This window comes from Rhagoletis zephyria, unplaced genomic scaffold (genome assembly GCF_001687245.7).
Source record: "Rhagoletis zephyria isolate East Lansing unplaced genomic scaffold, Rhagoletis_zephyria_1.1 Rzeph_scaffold_00070, whole genome shotgun sequence".
NCBI lineage: Eukaryota > Metazoa > Arthropoda > Insecta > Diptera > Tephritidae > Rhagoletis > Rhagoletis zephyria.
Genome location: NW_016157154.1, coordinates 524,408 through 530,390, shown reverse-complemented (window position 1 = coordinate 530,390; position 5,983 = coordinate 524,408). Strand labels below are relative to the sequence as shown.

Genomic DNA, 5,983 nt, shown 5'->3' with positions numbered 1-5,983 from the left:
TTTTATTTTATTTTATTACATTTCGTATTTGTTTACATATTCTGCTGTAGGTGGTCCCATATTCGAACACCGTCAGACATAACTTCAAAATGATAATATAAAATTTCGATCTTCCTTAAATTTTTCCTGAATTCGAAAAATAATCTGCGAAGTTCAGAAAAAAATGCATTGACAGTAATTTTTGTATGAGGTTATTCATTAGATGTCAACTAACTTACAGTTAACTGATTTTGGACATAAAATATCAATAAGAAAAACAAAATATTTTTTTTTTTGTTACTTTTTTATTTATTTTTTTATTTTATTTTATTACATTTCGTATTTGTTTACATATTCTGCTGTAGGTGGTCCCATATTCGAACACCGTCAGACATAACTTCAAAATGATAATATAAAATTTCGATCTTCCTTAAATTTTTCCTGAATTCGAAAAATAATCTGCGAAGTTCAGAAAAAAATGCATTGACAGTAATTTTTGTATGAGGTTATTTAAATAGAAACTTGTAAAAAAACAAACTCCCGATAACGTCCGCATGACTCCTGCACGACTTTACAACTAACTTAAAGTTAGTTGTGTCATAGCTAATTAAAAGTTAGTTATTTATCGAACTTCCACAAAAAAGCTAACTAGAAGTTGGTTATTTTAATCAATTGCTAATTTTTTTGTGCAAGGTATGTACATTTGGAGGTCACGAGTTGCAAATCGAAACTAGTTAATTCTTTAGTAGTTGGATGAGGATTAAAAAATTGCCGCTTGCTTGTACTCTTCTTAAGTTTATGTTGCTTCCAACGAATGGAATGGAAGTAAAAGCAAAAGCAATGCGACAACCGCAAAGTGCTCTCATCGTCGTTTATTAAATTATAACGGAGTACTATAATGAGTGAAACTAAAACTAGTTCTTACAGTGGCCAAAGAAGAATAATTATAACTAAAAATAAATGTTGGTTGTTGTTGTGCCTGAAGGCACCACAGTACTCCCCGTTTAATGAAAGCGTACGGGTTTCCTTATGGTTCGTTTTGGCCTCAACCGTTGTGGCGGTTGAGGTTCTTCGTGGAGATTGACTGGCTGTTTTTCCATCGGACGTTGTTTTTGCTTCGGTGATGTCGGTGTCACCTCTGTTGGTTCGTCACTTACCGAAACATATGCTGGTTTTAATCGGTCGATGCTGATGTTGACTTTCCGTTGGTTAATTAAAATCGTAAAAAATTTTGCGTTTCGTTGAATTACCTCGTATGGCCCCTCGTAAGGTGTCGTTAACGACGGGCGGATGGAGTCGTTTCGAACTAAANCGAAACATATGCTGGTTTTAATCGGTCGATGCTGATGTTGACTTTCCGTTGGTTAATTAAAATCGTAAAAAATTTTGCGTTTCGTTGAATTACCTCGTATGGCCCCTCGTAAGGTGTCGTTAACGATGGGCGGATGGAGTCGTTTCGAACTAAAATGTGTGAGCACTTCATCATGTCAGGATGGACATAGCTCGTCAAAGTTGAGTGAAATATGGTTTGCGTAGGTCGGAGTTGTTTCATTGATTTTCGTAGGTTTTGAAGAAATTCGTAGGGCGTTTGCTCGGAACGCGCTTCCTCAACGAATTCTCCCGGTATCTTCAACGTCGTGCCGAACAACAACTCGGCTGGGGATGCTTGAAGATCGGGCTTATATGCTGTTCTAAGGGAGAGCAGAACTAAGGGTAGATTGTCTGTCCAAACCTCTTTACCGGCTGCCAAAATAGAAGATTTCAGTACTCTGTGCCACCTTTCTATTATGCCATTAGCCTGCGGGTGGTAAGGTGTTGTCCTGATGTGTTTTCTTCCCAATACCTTGAACAATTCCTTCAACAGGTGGGACTCAAACTGACGGCCTTGATCGGTGGTGATGAACTGCGGACAACCGTAGCGGGCTATCCACGTAGTGACTAAGGCTCGTGCGACAGTTTCAGCCGTCATGTCGGGTATGGGAACAGCCTCCGGCCAGCGTGTGAACCGGTCGATTAAGGTTAGGCAGTAACGTTGTTCATTGTGAACTGGAAAGGGCCCGATTATATCAATGTTGATATGATCCAGGCGTCGGTTGGGCGGCATGTATTGTCGTAGCTGCGAATTTGTGTGGCGATTCACCTTCGATTTCTGGCATGGAATGCAACAACGCGCGAAGAGGGTAGCGTCTTTACGTATATTCGGCCAAATGAAGCGTTCGGTAACCATCTTTACAGTGGCTTTGGTACCTAGGTACCAAATAATAATAATATTTGTGCTCGAAACTGCTTCGGTATGAACGGATGCAAAAGTTCGCGAAGATACATCACACCACAACTCGTTTTTACAACCTGAAATTTTAAGAAGCTTAAATGTTAGAGAAGTTGTATTATCCTTGAGCAACTCCTGAAGCTCAGGGTCAATTTTCTGTGCTTTTGCTATCTCGCTGTAATCGATCGGGAGTTTAATTTCGCAGATTCTAGAAAGTAGGTCTGGCAGGTGATTGTTGGAACCGTTGATGTGTCGGAAATCGGCTTATAAAATCAAGCTGTCGTCGTTGGCGTGGTGAAGCCTTATCGCTGCTCTGCTGATACGCGAATATAAGCGGTTTATGGTCTGTGAGTATATGAAATGATCGACCCTCAAGCATATTCTTAAAATGTTTAACAGCTTTATATATAGCCAGGAGTTCCCTATCGTAGGTGCTATATTTCTGTTCCGTAGTCGTCAGCTTTTTAGAGAAGTACCCGAGAGGCTGCGGCCCCTTTTCTGTAAGCTGGTTCAGCACAGCTCCCACTGCGACATCGGACGCATCGGTGGCCAGAGACAAAACAGCGTTTGGAAGTGGGTGTGCCAATATAGCGCCGTTTGCAAGTTCGTGTTTGCATTTTTCGAACGCGGCCGTTTGTTCGTCACTCCACTGCTGCGGTGTTTTNGCTGCGGCCCCTTTTCTGTAAGCTGGTTCAGCACAGCTCCCACTGCGACATCGGACGCATCGGTGGCCAGAGACAAAACAGCGTTTGGAAGTGGGTGTGCCAATATAGCGGCGTTTGCAAGTTCGTGTTTGCATTTTTCGAACGCGGCCGTTTGTTCGTCACTCCACTGCAGCGGTGTCTTGTCATTCCGCTTATTTCCTGGGATCATTGCTGTAAGTATTCTCTGGTAAGTGATTGCGCGCGGCAAGAACTTGCGGTAGAAATTTACGGTAGTTAAAAACTTTTTCAGTTGGTGTGTGACTACCGGCTTTTCGAATTTGGAAATCGCTTGAACTCGTTCAGGCAGGGGTTGAATGCCGCTTCGCGTTATTAAATTACCCAGGAACTTTATTTCTTTTACCAAAAACTCACATTTGGCCGGATTGATTGCCAGTCCGTACTTCCTCAGGCGCTCGAACACTGTACGTAAGTGGCGTTGGTGCTCTTCGTGGTTAGCGGATGCGATGAGTATATCGTCGATGTATGCAAACGTAAACTGCAGCCCACGCAGTGTTTCGTGAATCAATCTCTGGAACGACTGTGCGGCGTTTCGCAGCCCGAATGGCATGTACAGATATTCGTAGAGACCGAATGGGGTCGTTATGGCCGTCTTGTGGACGTCATCTGGGTGAATCGGTAGTTGATGATACGCCTTATGCAAATCTATTTTGCTGAAAATTTGTTTTCCCTCCAATATTGCTGTGCAGTCTTGCAAATAGGGTATTGGATACCTGTCGGGCGTGGTTTGGGCGTTTAATCTGCGATAATCTCCGCATGGGCGCCATCGGCCTTCTTGACCATATGCAATGGGCTGGCGTAGTTGCTATTGGATGGGCGGATAATGCCCTGTCGTAACAAAAAATCGAATTCTTCTCTAGCTATTCGTAGTTTCGCTGGATCGAGGCGTCGGGGACGGGCACAAACGGGCTGTCCGAATGTCTCTTTCCTGTGTTGCGTTACAAAAGCGTTTTTGCGGTCGGATGACAAACGCGTAATGTCGTGAAACTCTGCTAACTNCTCTATCCTGTGTTGCGTTACAAAAGCGTTTTTGCGGTCGGATGACAAACGCGTAATGTCATGAAACTCTGCTAACAGGTCAGCACATTTTGAAGCGCGATCGAACGTTTTGATTGCGACTGCACCTACCTTCTGCCTGCTGCACGGTGCACATATCTTCGTCATGCTGTCGATGACTTTATTATTCTTAAGATCGATAAGTAATCCATAATGCCGTGGGGTCTGCTCCTATTATGGGTGTGCGTACATCTGCAACTGTGAATATCCAGTCGAAACATCTTCGTAGGCCGAGGTCGAGGCGGAGTCGTCGTTGACCGAATGTAGCGATGGTCGTACCATTGGCGGCGTAGAGTTTCACGGAGGATGGCGTCATCGTATGCGAAAATTGACGTGGCAGGACGGAGATGTCGGCGCCGGAGTCAATTAAAAACGAAATGGCGGATTTTCGGTCGTTGATAGAAAGGCGGTTTACGCTGGCGTCCGCCGAGAACTTTTCGCCAACGACCGCTTCGAATCATTTCGGGCTGTGATCACCTCTGCTAGTCTTATAGTGTTTGCATGGTGGTCTACAATTCTTGGATCCAAATTTTCGGTGGTACCAGCACTCATCTAAGTTAGCAGGTGTGCTGCTTCTACGGCGCTCGCGAGACTGCCGTCGGAATCTGGATGTTGTGCTAGCGCATTGATGGCGCTTTGTAGCTCGTTGTACTCGGTGTTGGCTTGCGATTTTTCTGCATACGTGGTTGATGCCGGAGTAAGGCGGCAGCCTTTTTCAGCTGTGCTGCTGTTCACTGGATATTCACAGTTGCAGATGTACGCACACCCATAATAGGAGCAGACCCCACGGCATTATGGATTACTTATCGATCTTAAGAATAATAAAGTCATCGACAGCATGACGAAGATATGTGCACCGTGCAGCAGGCAGAAGGTAGGTGCAGTCGCAATCAAAACGTTCGATCGCGCTTCAAAATGTGCTGACCAGTTAGCAGAGTTTCACGACATTACGCGTTTGTCATCCGACCGCAAAAACGCTTTTGTAACGCAACACAGGAAAGAGACATTCGGACAGCCCGTTTGTGCCCGTCCCCGACGCCTCGATCCAGCGAAACTACGAATAGCTAGAGAAGAATTCGATTTTTTGTTACGACAGGGCATTATCCGCCCATCCAATAGCAACTACGCCAGCCCATTGCATATGGTCAAGAAGGCCGATGGCGCCCATGCGGAGATTATCGCAGATTAAACGCCCAAACCACGCCCGACAGGTATCCAATACCCTATTTGCAAGACTGCACAGCAATATTGGAGGGAAAACAAATTTTCAGCAAAATAGATTTGCATAAGGCGTATCATCAACTACCTATTCACCCAGATGACGTCCACAAGACGGCCATAACGACCCCATTCGGTCTCTACGAATATCTGTACATGCCATTCGGGCTGCGAAACGCCGCACAGTCGTTCCAGAGATTGATTCACGAAACACTGCGTGGGCTGCAGTTTACGTTTGCATACATCGACGATATACTCATCGCATCCGCTAACCACGAAGAGCACCAACGCCACTTACGTACAGTGTTCGAGCGCCTGAGGAAGTACGGACTGGCAATCAATCCGGCCAAATGTGAGTTTTTGGTAAAAGAAATAAAGTTCCTGGGTAATTTAATAACGCGAAGCGGCATTCAACCCCTGCCTGAACGAGTTCAAGCGATTTCCAAATTCGAAAAGCCGGTAGTCACACACCAACTGAAAAAGTTTTTAACTACCGTAAATTTCTACCGCAAGTTCTTGCCGCGCGCAATCACTTACCAGAGAATACTTACAGCAATGATCCCAGGAAATAAGCGGAATGACAAAACACCGCAGCAGTGGAGTGACGAACAAACGGCCGCGTTCGAAAAATGCAAACACGAACTTGCAAACGCGCGCTATATTGGCACACCCACTTCCAAACGCTGTTTTGTCTCTGGCCACCGATGCGTCCGATGTCGCAGTGGGAGCTGTGCTGAAC

General features: G+C 44.9%; 1 protein-coding gene across 1 annotated transcript in view; it reads left to right on the top strand.

Annotated features, from left to right (window-relative positions):
• The window catches only part of LOC108371583 (voltage-dependent calcium channel type D subunit alpha-1-like), a 36,788-nt gene that overhangs the window by 4,706 nt on the left and 26,099 nt on the right, over positions 1-5,983 (top strand). The window lies entirely within an intron of this gene.